Source organism: Neomonachus schauinslandi, chromosome 5 (genome assembly GCF_002201575.2).
Source record: "Neomonachus schauinslandi chromosome 5, ASM220157v2, whole genome shotgun sequence".
NCBI classification, from domain to species: Eukaryota; Metazoa; Chordata; class Mammalia; order Carnivora; family Phocidae; genus Neomonachus; species Neomonachus schauinslandi.
This window is the reverse complement of record NC_058407.1, coordinates 29,262,266-29,279,216: the sequence shown is the minus strand read 5'-3', so window position 1 is coordinate 29,279,216 and position 16,951 is coordinate 29,262,266. Positions and strand designations below refer to the sequence as shown.

Below are 16,951 nucleotides of genomic sequence, written 5' to 3'. Positions count from 1 at the left end.
AAATTTAAGGATAAAGTAAACCTTAAGAGAAGAACAAATACACTAAAGCATTTCAAATCAGAGTATTCATCTTCAAAGAACAAAACCCTATTAGCATAATCTTGTTAAAATGAAGTATCACCTAATTTTGCTTATCATGCATCCAGATTATATTTTACTTCCTGGAGATATGTCAAAATATGTCAATGCCCTAATGCATGAAATAATCCAAAAACTCTTTTGAATTTAAGTATGCCCTTTCCTAAAATTAAATTGTTGGAAAGCCTAAATTCTTATAAAACACTTCTTTTCTCTTTGGGGAGATCATTAATTTTAAAGAAGCACTTGTCAGTTAACAATTATTTATTGAGGACCTCCTTCTGTTCATTACCTTGTGGATAGATAAGATGCCCAGATTGTGGTAGGGAACCTTGAGGTAGCCACCAATGATTCCTGCCTTGTGGTGCTCATGGCTCTGGATGATCCCTTTCTCTTGACTATAGGTTGAACCTTGTGAGATTCTCCTCACAAATAGAATAGTGTGAAAGCCACGGGACAATACTATCAAGATTAAGTGACAAAGAGATTCTGGCTTCCATCTTGGGCACCATCTTTTACTCACTTTCTCGGAGAGACCTCACCCTGGGGGAAGCCAGAATGAGCTGCCCTATTGCAAGGCAGTTGGCAAGGAACTGATGTCTATGGTCAATCTAGGACCTGAGGTCTGCCAACAGCCCTGTGAGTAAGTTTGGATGCAAATTCCTCCCACAACTAGTCTTGAGATGACCAATGATCACAGCCCCAGCCAATATCTTGAATGCAGCCTGAGAGACCTTGAACCATAGGAAAGCCTGAGCTGAGACAGAGGTACCCAGCAAAGGCAAACTCAGATTTTTGATGGACATGTACTGTGAGATAATAAATGTTTATTTAAACCACTGAGTTTTGGGGTAATTTTTTAGTCCAACAGTGGAAAGATAAAACATAATGCATGATCCATCCTCTAAGGTAGCAATAACAAATTAAGATTTTAATTGAACATTACTCAGAAGTCCAAAAATCAGATCATATAAAATGGACAGAATAATGCAGAGGTGACAGGGCTATAGTCAAATCTTAACAACTACATTCTTTAATAGATTATATACTTGCTCCTGAAATTGGAAAAAAAAAGAAACTATTCTATGTGTTATTTTAAACTATTATGTTTATGCATATTATTGTATTATTAATGAAAACAATAACTTTCTATTAACCACTGGGCTCTGCTGGCATATGAGTAGAATTCATGTTAAAACTAGTTTGGAAGACCAGCATGGCTTCTGTGACTTCACAGTATCTGGCCCTGCATGGAGATAAAATTGAGATCTATAGATTTATGATAATCCTACTTTTTAGTAAACATCTGTTTTTATTGCTCTAGATTTTTTCTTTCTTGTCATAAAATTTGAATGGGATTTTCTTGCGGAACTAGCTCTAGAAGTAGGCCCTAGTTGACCAATTAGCCAATAAGTATATCCTTTCTCCCTGGCTATCATGATTAGTTCACCCAGATTGGGACAATGTGAATCATGCCCCAAATCTTCTTCATTGATGGAAGGGAAAATCAATTTCTTCACTCTCTCTCTCTCTTTTTCTCTCTCTCTCCCTGATTTCTTTGTAGTATTGCATCCAAAATTATGTAGGCTAGAGCTATGGCTAGAGCTATTTACAGTGACCTTTTACTACATTAAGACTTAAATGATGCTAACACAGGGAAGACCACAGAGATGATAGAAGGAGAGGCCCTGGTGCTCTTACAGTGTCAGAAGCCAATTCAGATCCAAGCCAGCCGATTCCCACTCTGCTTAAGACAGTCTCTTTGTGTATTTATGTATTTACATTTCATTCACTCAGTTCACCCAATCAGGCATTCATTTATTCAACAGAATTTGCATGGGGTGCTTATTCTTTGCAAGCCAGTATACTAATTGTTACAGGAATTAAGCATGTATAGGAGTAAGTACCTACATTCAAGCAACATAAGATCTAGTAGGAAAAGAAGATGTGCCCAGAAGTATTTCTGGTATCTAAAATTATGTAATAAGTAACATATATTTTCTTTCTTCTTTATTTCTAATGCTTTCAGTTTGGGCTATAATCCTTACCTGTTGGTAACCTCTACTGCAAACTTGGCTGCTCAATAAATCCTCCCTACTACCTCTCTTACTTCATGTCCTACCCTTTGCCCTTTGGCAGTTCCATTTCAACTCTTCCTGGAACATCATACCATAGCCTTAATGTCTCGGCACTCTATCTTCCCCTAGTCTAGAATATTCTCCCCCCCCCCCCCCCCCACCAATAGAGATCTGCGGGGCTCACTCCCTCACATATTTCAGGTCTTTTCTCAAATGTCACATTTAAATGAGGCATTACTGAACCCTTTTCAAAATTGACTACCCACTCATACACACTACCTGTCCCTTTTCCTTGGCTTCTACTCCATTGCACTTACCACTATTTGACTATATTATGTGGTTTAGATTCCTTCTCCATTTGATGTTATTATATGTCAGTCTTCTCCCACCAGAAAATTGGCTCCACAAGAGCAGGGATTTGGAGGAGACAGGCACAGAAGCAGACACCTATGTGTGGGTGTAATGATAGAATATAAAAGAGAAGCAAGAAACATAATGCACAGAGTGAGCAGAAACTTTCTGCAAAAGTCAGCCTAAATGGTACAGAATGGATCTCAAGGCACCAATAAAACAGGCAGAATGTAACAACAGCAGCGCTGGTCTGTCACCAGGGCTCAGCTTTCTAGAATACCTTCCATCGACCACCGTTTTTATGGGTCTCCTTTTCACAAATAGATTAAATCAGAAGTAAAAATCACCAAACCTTATTTTCCCATAAGTCTTAGAGAAGAGGATGGTCTCATTCCTTTTGGCTTGATGTTTTTTCCTTTTTTAAGAATATACATTCATTTAAGCCTGAGATATTTATTTCAACCAAATTTTATTTTTTTTAATGCTTGGCTTTTTGATATCAAAGAAAAAATGTGTATTAATGGAGAGAAAAATTTTAAACAAAATAGTGTATTTATTTTTTTTTATTTTTATATTTTTTAAAGATTTTATTTATTTATTTGACAGAGACAGAGATAGCGAGAGCAGGAACACAAGCAGGGGGAGTGGGAGAGGGAGAAGCAGGCTTCCCGCGGAGCAGGGAGCCCGATGTGGGACTCGATCCCGGGACCCTGGGATCATGACCTGAGCCGAAGGCAGACGCTTAACGACTGAGCCACCCAGGCGCCCCTCAAAATAGTGTATTTAAACCTAAAAATAAGAGTTGTAATTTTTGTCACAAACCCATAGGGCTTCTATTTTTTTATTTCAATTATTTTTGTAAATTAGTCTTAAAATTACGTTAGCAAAAATATACAACTCACACTTCTAGTTTCTGGCTCCATATACAAGGAGCTTAGAACTTGCCACTTCTAACAACAAGGAAAAAACTGAACAGACTGAAAAATCAGCTCTTCTTGGATCTACATGAGAGGGAAGGAGGACACAGGACTAACTGTACAGTTACCAGACGCAGGTTTCCCCCACTATCTGAAAGTGGAGTGTTCCTATGACCTTTGTAAGCCAAAACAACTGAAACAATGTAAAGCAAAGAAGCAATTACCTTTAATGTATATGGGAAAAATTTTTGAGCATTCCCAGGTCCAGAAAATAACCTCTCTTAGGCTTTTCTGATATCTAAGCATACATCTCGCTAATGGATGGACAAAATAAATCGAGATAAAGCACAGATGCTCACAGACAGTTTAAACCTATGGTGGCTTGATGCCAAGATTCTGAGTGTGGTTCCCAGGGAAGGAGCCACACTCACTGCCCAGGGTGTGCGCTGCCTCTCTATAAGGGCTCACCGCAAAACAAACAGTACTATTTTCATTTTTCGCTTTTTAAAAATAAAAGGTAATATCCCCTTCAGATTTCTTTCAGTTAGTGAAAACAAGCACTAATGTAGGTCTTTCATAAAAGCCAAGTGGCGTAATGCAAAGTTTAGAAAAGCACAGGATACCTGTATCTCTTCTCTCCACCGGTTTCTTTTTCTCATTATCTTTTTGTTTTTGTTTTTTTAAGATTTTATTTATTTGACAGAGAGAGAGAGAGGACAAGCAGGGGGAGCGGCAGGCAGTGGGAGAGGGAGAAGCAGGTTCCCCGTTGAGCAGAGAGCCCGATGTGGGGCTCCAAGTAGGGCTCCATCCCAGGACCCTGAGATCATGACCTGAGCCAAAAGCAGATGCTTAACCAACCGAGCCACCCAGGCGCCCCTTTCCCATTATCTTGATTAGTGTGGTACATTTGTTACCATTGATGAGCATATATTGATACATTATTATTAACTAAAGTTCAGAATTTGTGTGAGGGTTCACTCTTTGGGTAGGATATTCTGTGAGTTTTGACAAATGCATAATGATATGTATCCACCATTACAGTATCATATAGGAAATTCCCACTGCCATAAAAATCCCCTATGTCCTACCTGTAGTCTTACTTAAGAAAAAAAATAACTATGTCCTTTTACTGTTTTTCTCATGCAGTTTTTAAATATTTATTTTTACCAATGCCCTTCTCCCCACAACCCACCAGCTGACACACATACCCTTTTCTATACATATCACAGCTGCTTAGCCTTTCTAAAGGCAGTGGGGAGAAATTGTATGTTTGCTCCCTGATAACTGGACATATAAAAAGCCAAATGACAAATAAGCAAAATTTAATAATTGCTTATAAAGATGGTTGAAAATATTAATTACCAATTAAAATATTACAGAGGCTAACTAAATCAGGTAGGAACTAGGGAACTCTGGAAGATATGACACAGCTTTAACACAGAATTGCATAGGAATAGAGCAGTGACTCAGATTTTTAGGTTGTTTAAAACAGCAGTTCTCAATCTTTGTTGTGCATCAAAATCCCCTTGGGTACTTATTAAATTTATATTCTGTGTTCAACTCTCAAAGAATCTAAATATTGCCGGCATGGGTGGTGTCCAGATATTTGTGATTTTTTAACAAGTTAGTCGAGTGATTCTGACTGAAGTAGTCCACAGACCAGACCAGGGAAATAACCTTGAAAATGGGGCTAAGCTTGAGCTCTCAGCCAGCCCTGCATAGTTACCCTTAGTAAATAAACATAGTATCTGAGCTCACTGTCCATACAGACATGGACAGTGAGGTAGACGCCACTTCATCAAGTGAACTGGCAAACCCAGGTGCTGTGTACGTGAATTCAGAATCATTTTACTGATGGTTTCTCTCACTTCCCAGAAAGTAAACTTCCTCTTGAAGGCTGTTCCAGTATGTAGTTGCCATGTGATTCAAGAAGTTTGATGCTTGCTTGAACTCTCTTGTGTTTTCTGTGATTTGTGAATGTGTGCCTACTCCATGGAGTTGATTACTCTGGTGATGACTAACAGCTGACCTCCATTCTCCACATGAAAACACTGATGGGTCCGGTTCCAGTTACTTTTTCCTTTCAGATCAACTCTCTCCCACCACTTTAACCTTTCTTCAGTACAGCCTCTTCTCCATCTCTTGACTCATTTTTATGATTCACCAGATTCTTTTCATCACCTTAGCAGTATTGAAAACTAGCACAATAATCTGGCTGTTACTAATGTGGAACATAGTGTCATGTCTCCAGGACTCCCTGTAAGGGCAGCTTTCAGATTACCACTAACAAAATGCTTCCATGCGCATGATTCCACTTATTAGACAACTCTACAAGGTGGATTTTAGTGCCCTAATTTTATAGATGAGAAAAATCTAGGCTTAGAAATGCTAAAGAAGTCAACTCCAGTATATGCAACAAATATGTAACACATCAAAAATGTTTCATAAGGAATCCCTGCTTTCATTACTACTCCCCTGTGTTTTATTTTAATATAGGATAGCCAGGAGGTCCGTGGAACTCAGCTCTCACTGGCTGAGCCCCAGGAATAGGAGCCATTGAGTTCCATAGCTATCCATGAATTGTTCTAGAATGCAATCCAACAAGTTTATTCTTACCACAGTCCTCCAGATGAAGTTCTGTTCAAGACCTGGACTAGATCTTAAACTTAAGACATACAGGGATCATCTCCAATTCCTGACTTGGCCATAGCTTTAGATTCCTGCTCGTCACCTCTTTGATTGCATTGGCTCACAGTAGAGAAATAAAAATGATCTGTTATGAATGTTGTTCCACAACGATTCACCTTTTTTTTTTTTTTTCTTCTCTGAGTCTTTCTTATTGCTTTTCAAGTCAAGTTTACTGAGGTCAATTTTACGTACCTTAACATTTACCAAAATTCACCATCTTTGGTGTGCCTTCCAATTAGTTTTGACCACTGTGTATAATCATCTAACCACCACAACAATCAAGATACAGAATATTTCTATCACCCTCAAAAAAATCCTCTTCATGGCTCTTGGTTGTCAATCCTCTGCTTCTACCACAGTCCCTGGAAACTACTGCTCTGATTTTAGTCACACATTTCACTTTTTCTAGCTGTTACATAAATAATGACACCTTTTGCATCTGATTCCTTTCACTTATCACAGGGCTTCCATTCAGTTTAATCATATTATGATTTCCATATCACTCGTTTCCCAGAGTCCTCATACTTAATCTACCTTATTTTCTGATGACTATCCCTGGACTGTTATTATTCTCAGTATCTTGAAACATTTAACGTTTTAATGGAACTAATTAAAGGATCATCATAGATGGAGTTAAAAAATGTGTATAGTTTATATACACCAAAGTTATGCCTTTTTCTTCAAATATAAAATATGGAAAGTTGCTCAAATATTAGCACTGTGAGTCTATCAGCCATGAGTGTTCTTCATCACTGCATGTACTCCTCTTTACCTGCCTGGAATGTACAATCTGTTGGGACAATCCTATTCTGACACTGTGACTCACCAGTCAAGATAAATTCAACAAGGATGGTGAGATTCTGACAACCTGAAAGCGGTTTTGCTGATGGAGAAAAGGGAGCATCGTATACCTTCTCAGGATTTGGGGGCTATTTTACACATGCTGGGAAGAGGTAGCTGCAGCAGAAAGATCACTACTGTCCTGTAGTTACTCCCCTCCTGGGTTCAAGTGGGAGTTCTTACTTTTAATGGCTTTGAGAGTGATTCTGATCATCATCCAGGCTTGACAACTATAGACCCTCTGCCAAAGCCCCGTTACTCTTCCCATCTGGCCAGTCTGGTAATGGATTCACTTATTTATTTTTCTTCAAAGAAAAATAAAATTACATAGAAAAACATATGTTAATGCAACATTATGTGAAAACATGCTCGTAGTTCTTTGGATTCTAAATACAGACAATCCGGCATGAATATTCATAGTACAGTTAACTGGGTTGCACGTTCTTATTTGCACTGCAAATTGATGGGGATAAATGAAACAGTCTTGCATACAAATTCTTGTGACTATATGCTTTCAACATCTTACTGGATGTTGTTTCCCAGTCTTATTTAGCTCCCTTTATATTGCCTTTTGCATATGAGTGAAAATCAGCCACAGTATTGTAAACACGTATTAGAAATATAATGCATTATTCCATGCCACAAGTGAGGAAGAAGAAAACAGATCACAAACTAAAATAATAAATAAATAAATAAATACAAACAAACTAAAAATGCATCAGTGAACTTGGATGCATCAAGGAGAAAGGGGGTCTTCTTATGACTGTGAAATGTACAAAATCAATGTTATTTTCCTAAAACTGAGACTAAAATAACTCAATTACGATGCATAATAAAGATGAAGACCAAGTTGACCAAAGACTAACCAGATGAACATTTTTGCCACTAACCAGACAAAATGTAATAATTATTTACTCTTGATCTTTTATGTTTAATACTGAGGTAGTTGAAATCTAAATGTTAATGATCTCTTTCATAATCCAAGGACTTCACCCTTAGATTTATCTTTATGTATCAGAGGAAAAAATCTGATTAAAAGAAATCATCATTAAATAACCTTGAACATAATAAAAATAAATAAATAAATAACCTTCTCTTAAGTGATTTTCTTCCCATAGTTTATGATATTGACTTCGTTAAGATTATTCTAAATTATTTTACAAGAGACATTTTCAAAATGATTACATTTCCACTTGGCATTTCATATTTATGCTTTGTGATTCTAATTGTGTATCTTTTATGACCTTTTTTCCACGAAGTCAAGTCCTACCTCAGCTGGAATAATATGCATCATAGCATTGGGAAGGTAGCCCAGATTAACAAACAACAATTTACTAATGCTACCTATGGCAAGAGTCAAATGAGCAAATCTTTTTAAATGTCTCCATGAATCACATAATTAACACTTTCTTAGAGTAACATGAATGAAAGGTAATCCATACAGTCTTTGAAAGTCAGGATGGTATATATTTCGATATCACAACCCACGTGATTATTGAATTTCAGCATATCACATTTTCCTTTCAAAACTATTGCTAAGTATTTTTCTATGTGGAAGTAAGGATGATTCCAAATTGAAATTCTGTAAAATAAATTGGACCTTTACATAAATTTACTGGACTTAGGAACTGATAATAATGGCTTGACTCAAGTTTAAAATACAGTAAGAATCTATCTTTATAGCTATAGTCTTTGAACTTCTGATTTAGTTAGAGGTATCTGATTTTTACCAAAAAAGTAAATTTAAAACTGTTTGACTTTTCTAATGTTCACCAGCTTAAGGACTACTGGTATTTTCAGCCAGGGAAAACACTTGGGATTTTCTGTTTTTCACCATCTAAGATACTTTTTAAATGGAAAAGCTTAAAATGAAAATACAAAAACAACACAGCAGCAACCAAGACTTTCTCTGGGTGATATGGTTATTTAGACAAGGGTTTGACTCAGCTATAGAATCTTGAGGATGAAGGGTGATCTCTAGAATATTTTTCCTTAGATATTTCATAATCTGTGACCATATTCAGACCTAACTGTCCTATGTAACTTTGATACCATTGACATAAATACTTTAACCATTAGAAATAAAAAAGAAAAAAAAATCAGCTACAAAAAAAAGCAAAAACTCATTTTAAGAGCAAGAACATTTTTTTCTCCCTTTGCTAAAAATGTAGCCAGAGCCCCCCAGACCCCCAGTTGAATAAATTATAGGACAAACTTCGGCAATTCTAAAGGGCTAGTGTCAGTGAATGATTTTCATCACTGGTTCTTGGATCCAAGCCTACAAGCCTATATAAAACTTCCTTTTCAACTTCCCAACATTCTGGAACATTCTTATGTGTACCTCGTACTCTCTATCTGTTCTCTTGCCTTTTCAAATTCCTCAGCTTAAGGTATCAGGTAGGATGTCTGCACTACATATTTCTCATTTCAAACTTCTTTTTTCTTCTTTATACTTTTTTTTGTTTAATTGAAATTCTAGCGTTTAAAATAATTAGTTTCCTCTTTGGGGGTATATAACTAGCCTGTGCATTTTTCCATCACCTTATCTCACTGATTCTAAAATGCATTTTTTTTTTCCATTTAGAAGTGTCTGAATTTACATCTTTTTCTTTCCTTTTTGAATTAGTGCTTTTATTTCCTTTGGGTAAATACCCAGTAGTGGAATTACTGGGTCAATTATAGTCAAAATTTTTTAAATTACTTAAAAACATAGAGAAGAATGCATGGGAGTAAGAGAAAATTTTAACACTGATGACATCACAATGCACTATCAATAAAACCAATCCAGAATTTAGACAAAATTTTTTTTGGATTTATTTTTTTATCTTATTTTTTTATTTTATTATGTTATGTTAGTCACCATACAGTACATCATTAGTTTTTGATGTAGTGTTCCATGATTCATTGTTTGTGTACAACAACACCCAGTGCTCCATGCAATACCTGAGAATGGCAAAAATTAACAAGGCAAAAAACAACAAATGTTGGAGAGGATGTGGAGAAAGGGGAACCCTCTTACACTGTTGGTGGGAATGCAACCTGGTGTAGCCACTCTGGAAAACAGTATGGAGTCTCCTCAAAAGTTAAAAATAGAGCTACCCTATGACCCAGCAATGGCACTACTGGGTATTTACCCCAAAGATACAGATGTATTGAAAAGAAGGGGCACATGCACCCCAAAGTTCATAGCAGCAATGTCCCCCGATGTTTATAGCAGCACCGTCCACAATAGCCAAACTGTGGAAGGAGCTGAGATGCCCTTCAACAGATGAATGGATAAAGAAGATGTGGTCCATATATACAATGGAATATTACTCAGCCATCAGAAAGGATGAATATCCACCATTTGCATTGACATAGATGGAACTGGAGGGGATTATGCTAAGTGAAATAAGTCAAGCAGAGAAAGACAATTATCATATGGTTTCACTTATATGTGGAACATAAGGAATAGCATGGAGGACATTAGGAGAAGGAAGGGAAAAATGAAGGGGGGAGGAAATCAGAGGGGGAGAGAAACCATGAGAGACTATGGACTTCCGGAAACAAACTGAGGGTTTCAGAGAGGAGGGGGGTGAGGGGTGATGGGTATTAATGAGGGCGCGTACTGAATTTACATCGTATACTTTCTGTATATAATTGATGTGGTAATGTTTTTCTTTGTCCCCCTGAATGATGTTACTGTATCAGTTAGAAAGTGTTTGTTTTAATGATGTTGTGTGATAAAGGAAACATAGTATTTGTTCATAGGTTTGTGCCTCCCAAAGCATGTTTCCCTAAACACTGAGCAGCTTGTGGTATATGAGTGAGTCCAGATGAGGCATCCACGAATGCTCTATTTTATGTAAATAGTTGTGTGTGTGTGTGTGTGTATTTTGATGTATGATAGAAAAAATAAAATATGCACTTGAAACCCATGACTTGAGAGGCATTATTGTTTAGAATTAAACTAAGTTTAAAAAAAAAGTGAGTTGATTTAGAACAGATTCAAAGAAAAACCCAAAGTAAATAGTGCTTCAGATACTGCAGATGGGACAGGAAAATCATGTGTCTCATAGGGACAAGGGATGTGCCTTATTCGTCTTTGGATCTCAGGGCTTCATAATTAGCATATGTTTATTGTATTTATTTGAATACTGATTATTTTATCTCATTTCAAGTGGATTATGTGACTGGAAAATTTTACCCCAAAGACAGAAATGTTTGATAAATGAAAATAGTTCTTTATTTTAAGAGAAGAGCTATGATTCTAGATGATTTTGATTAGTAGATAAAGCAGATTTCTGACATTTAAGTGTGTGGAGGGCATTAACTGTTTTCATCACCACCCCTTTGCCCATTCATTCCTCTGCACACCTGAAGGTGGAGGTCATTCATATTACACTTCTCCCGGAGAATGCTACTCACCCCTATTAAAAGAGCTGAGGATTAGACTAAAGCAGAAGTTTCTAAATTATTATGTTTCATCAATACATTTTCAACTATATTGTGCACAGAGTAGAATGTAGGCTTAATACTTGGGTTGTTTGTTAGAGTTAATGGGCTTGCATGTCCCTCTTTACCACACCATTCATCCTTCCTCACTCTGTACATAGGATTGAATGCCAAGGGGTTAAACACTAAGAGGATTATGTTATGTGTTGAAATCTTTTTCCGTGTCTTTGGAAACTTGGCAACGGACTATTTATTATATTAATTATATTATATTATATTATATTATATTATATTATATTATATTAATTCCAATTCTGGAAATACTCTCTGCATCTGTAGTTTTCAAGAATATAAGGACTCAAGTCAGAGCTGGATACCTATGAGTATAATGAAAAATTAATGTAAAGTAATAAAATAAGCACTAAACTGGAAGTGAAGTGTCTTAGTCTCATTTAGACCACCATTGTCTTATTCTAATTGTTCATCCTTTCTTTGTACCTCAGATTTTCTTTGTTCTAAAATAGGTGCTTGATCTAGATGATCTCCAAGGCTCCTTCCATCTTGAAGTTTCCTTGATTCTGTCATAATAAGCTTAATTAGACTATGGATGGGATAAGGAGAGAATATAAAATAAATGAGTTTAGCTGTCATTATCTGTCTGCATGAATGTCTATTAGGAAAAACAAAACAAAACAAAGAAAACAAAAAACCAACCCTCTGCATATCCTCACTGCTAATTCCTTTGCTACCTTCTCCCACTTCCTTCCAAAATAATACATTTCTCTGTTATAAACAGACCCAGATGACGAATGAAAATAACCAGACTGATAGCCTCCGTAGGTTATCGTTGAGTGGTCTTGAGAGTTCATACGTAATTAAACAGAATATTGACAACAAAGGAGATGTTAAGCATAGAGAATACAGGTTGTACTGCACATGCATGTGTGTCCCTGTGTGTCTACATGTTGTTGTTACAAAGTTATTACAATTTACAGAAACTGAGAATATGTGAAACATGTTCCTGTTAGATGAATCCTTTAAAGTAAACTTTCAAGTAAAACTCACAGATGAGTCTAGATCACAGCCAACCACCTCCGCCCCATCCCCAATGACAAATACAAGACAGCTGCTAAATTTACCATGCCTCTACTGGAACACTGGGACCTCCTGTGCCCTAGCAGGCGACGTGCTGCCGATCCGCAGGATGTGCTCAGTGTCGGAATTGTTGCATAGCAGCTCTGCTGATCCTTAATCCTTGTGAATACAGCATTGACATGGGGCCAAGACCTTCAGAGGATTCCTTTTTAAAGGGAAAAAGGAACAAGAGGAAAGGAAAAGCTCAAAGCAACATGTAAAGCCACCTCCTGTGAGGCAAAAATTTTGAAATGGGGAAAAAATGACTCAATAAATAAATTTAAAGACAGGCAGGCCCCAACATAGAGATGGTTTGTGTTCTGAAAGTTCATTTGCAGACCAATTTTTTTTTTTAAGATTTTTTTTTTTATTTTATTTATTTGACAGAGAGAGACACAGCGAGAGAGGGAACACAAGCAGGGGAAGTGGGAGAGGGAGAAGCAGGCTCCCCGCAGAGCAGAGAGCCTGACGCGGGACTCGATCCCAGGACCCCGGGATCATGACCCGAGCCGAAGGCAGTCGCTCAACCAACTGAGCCACCCAGGCGCCCTGCAGACCAATTTTTAAGAGCACATTTCTGCACAGAAACAATGTTTTATTTGTCAGCTGTGTTCTCTGAGTAAGCCACGTAATCCTATTTAACCAAGACTGTTCCTGATGTGTGTAATATACAAATGATATTGAATCCATCAGTTATACCAATATGTCGGCTGAAAAGGTCATCAGAAATGCATCATGTTTGCTGTCAGTGGTTTGCGTTTATTCCATCATTCATTAAGCACCTAATAGGTTGCAGGAGGGAATAATGTGGCTAACAAGACAGGACTGAACCCTGCCTTCATGGAACTTATCAAAATTATAATTGGTAATGCTTGCATCCCAGCAACATGTTTAGCAGATGCTAACTGCAATCATGGCAAGTGGATCCTCCAGTATACAGTGTTCACAGGTCTGACTCAATCTTGGGGCCCATTCTTATGGGTCAGGTGGATGGGATGGGAAAGGGGGGAATCAATTCAATGAGTGACATAAAATATCAGATATGGGTGTGAGCAACATGGATCTGAGTGGATCAACAGGTATACAGGTTAGAGTATCATCAGGGGAGAAAATATTTACCTCCATGGTAGCCCTCTTTCTCCAAATTATAAATATAATCTTCCAAACTAAAATATCAATAATTTCTCATGTCTGTCTAGAAGGGTTAAAAGACTGAAACCCATTTTTGTCTATGTATCTTGGATCTTTTGAATTTGTGTGAAACATAATCACTAACTAGGATAAGGCTGATTCTTTAAGATGAAACTTGATTTCTTCACCGATTTTCTTCAGCATCTGGGTCTAGTCTCACCAGCGATCATTCGGCAGGCACCACCATCACTGGAATCCATTTGCTTTTTATCAGCGGTTTTCAACATCCTGCAGCAGAAAGGATTTGTTTCCAAGTCATCTTAGTTCCTGTTGACAGGCTCTGAACCCAGTAAATAACCAAGCCGTCTCTACTTGCCCTACTTTCTCTGAATATTTCTCAAGGTTTCCCCCGATGACCGAGACCCCTGTCATTTCCCCCTCTTAACCCTCACCATGAAAATGACCTTGTAAAGTATTCTAGCAACTCTTTAACATATAAAAATGTTCTGCAAATACAAAAACAATGCTGTAAGTAGACATCTGCTGAGGCAAAGAGCTGTTTGCTCAAAAGTCTCACAGAAACTTGGGAGTGTGGTTGCATGGAAAGTCTGGACTTTTGTTTCTGTAACATCCTCAGGTGACTGGCAGTAAGTCCTGGCTCCCTACAGTCACCATTCATTCACTCATCATGAAGGACACAGGAAGCAGGCTGTACTCTTTCTCTTTTCAGGTCTTCTGTGTCTCTCCTTTTCTGGCTTGTTGCTGGGGCCAAGAATAATCGTGGAGCTTTCTTCTTACTCTGTGACCCCAGAATTGGTCTTTTTTTTTTTTTTTTAAATCGAGGGGGCTTTTCTGTCAAAAGAAAAGATAAATAAATGGGAGGTTAAAGGCCCCTACCTGTGCTTTTTTTTTTTCCCTCATTTTTTTCTACTTAAACCATGTAGAAGAAAAGACAAAGGCACATATAGGGGATAGCAGTGACACTTAGGGTTTACAAAGAACAAATTAAAATGTAGCTTCTTTATTTCAGAAGAAATCCAGATTTGAGGAAATGAGTATCCTAGAAAGACACATGTTTTTGCTTATTTGCAATACTTGTATTCTCTGTCAACAAAAGTTAATATATTGGTAATGAAAGCCAATTCGTACGATACTTTAGTGTTTGAAAGTGACTTCCACATCAATTTTTATTCTTGCACCCCCCTTTGAGAAGTGTTCAAGGTGGGTACTGTCAGCTTCGTTTAACAGATGAGAAACTCAGAAGCTTACTGACAGAATGAAGACCAAACCCAGGCCCCCGAGCATTAAATCAGTATAACTTTTATAACCTATGCACAATATTATGTAATTTGGCAACTTTATATAATTTTCCTCTGTTTACATTATAATATTGACCCCTCATCGATAGCCACTGGTTGGTAAAATTATTTCAGTTATCTTTAATTAAGTGCTCAACACTCATTTAAGCAAAGATATAGAAAGATACGATTTATGATTCATCTAAACCAACACAGAAATCCTATTACCCAATTTTCCAGACTTTCTTGCAGCAAAAGAGGCCATGAAATCCAGTCCTGGCTAGAGCTGAAAGGGAATTCGGGGAACACTTTTGCTGGGGTTTTCTTCACATACTTTGTTAGAAATCTAGCCCTGACTTGTTTCAGCAGGAAGGAAGGGATCAGTTGCAGTAAAGACGGCAGAGGTATTAAGTAAAAGGAGAATAGAACAGTACTTGTGGCTTTGGCAACTTGCAGAGTTGGGATCTTAACAAGAGCAATCTTAGTGATGTGGTAGTTGAGTAAGGACTCTATTGAACTTTTGTTCAGAGTGTAAATCATGGAAGTATTTTTTTTTTTTGTAGAGCCAGTTACTAATGTCTGTCAAATATAAAATGCATATGCCCTTTACAGCCAGCAATTCTACTTCTAGGAGTTTATTCTTGGCAGCATGGAAATCATGAAAATCAAAAATGACTTAAATTTCTGTCAGTAGTAGAAGTGTTTATCTATGCCATAAAACCAGGCAGTCAAAAAAAAACACCAGTAGATTTAAAGGTATTGACATGGATAGTTGTCCAAGACATATTCTTAAGTGAACAAATAAAAGGAAAAAGATAACAATATGTAAAACAAGAAGTATTGTATATATAGTATAAGCTTTGCGCAGTGGCAGTATCGTAGCCAATGAGGTTTATCCGAGGCGCGATTATTGCTAATTGTATATATAGTATATACATCCAAAGATATATATATATATATATTCATACATATATATGTATATGATGTATATGAAGGAAGAGAAACTGGAAGAAGACATTAGAGGATACTTGAACACTGTATCTTTCTATACTGTTTGCATCTTTTACAATTGAAATGCATCTATATATTATTTATGTTGTTAAAAAAGAAAGAAAACAAGATGAAATAAAGTATGAATGGTAATGGAGAAAGTGAATATAGCCTTGGCGATATTACTTCTGAAAAAATGTATCAACAGAGGTGATAAAAATTGGCAGATAACTGAGTGAAATAGAGCGAAATAGAGGTTCAGGTTTATTATTTTTTTAAGGTGAAGGACATTCAAATGTTTTTATGTTAATTGGGAATGATTTTAATATAAATATAAATTCCACATTAATTTAAATATAAATACCACATTTCTTTAGTTCTAAAATACAGGTTTTATCACATTTTAATTATTTTGAGATTGGGATGTTTTATAATCCATTAATTGAAGTATAAAGGATTTGCATTAAAATCTATGAGTCAGGGCGCCTGGGTGGCTCAGTCGTTAAGCATCTGCCTTCAGCTCAGGTCATGATCCCAGGGTCCTAGGATCGAGCCCTGCATCGGGCTCCCTGCTCAGCAGGGAGCCTGCTTCTCCCTCTCTCACTCCCCCTGCTTGTGTTCCTGCTCTCACAATCTCTGTCAAATAAATAAATAAAATCTTTAAAAAAATAAAATAAAATAAAATAAATAAAATCTATGAGTCATCTTGAGGCAATTTTCACCAAAATCTTCTTTCAGCTAAATTTTCCACTTGTGGTCTTTGAATCTCACTGGCAGTTTGAATTCAGACTGGTAAGCTGCTTGAGGACTGGCTTGTGTTCAGTTCTTAAGCTAGTGTTTTGTTTTCTTGTTTGTCTCCTTCTCTCCATTCTGTGTCAAGGTGGAGATGGCTTCACGCCATTACTGTCCCTTTCTACCTAGTGGACTTTTCTTCTCACATGTCCACATATTGAAGATGAAGGCCTTTGATGTCTCAACATTTGGAGGTTTACTAATTAGATTTCCTGTCATA

At 37.1% G+C, this 16,951-nt stretch overlaps 1 pseudogene; it reads left to right on the top strand.

Annotated features, from left to right (window-relative positions):
- Nucleotides 1-15,805: 15,805 nt before the first annotated feature.
- On the top strand, nucleotides 15,806-15,930 carry LOC123324899 (annotated as a pseudogene).
- Nucleotides 15,931-16,951: the final 1,021 nt, after the last annotated feature.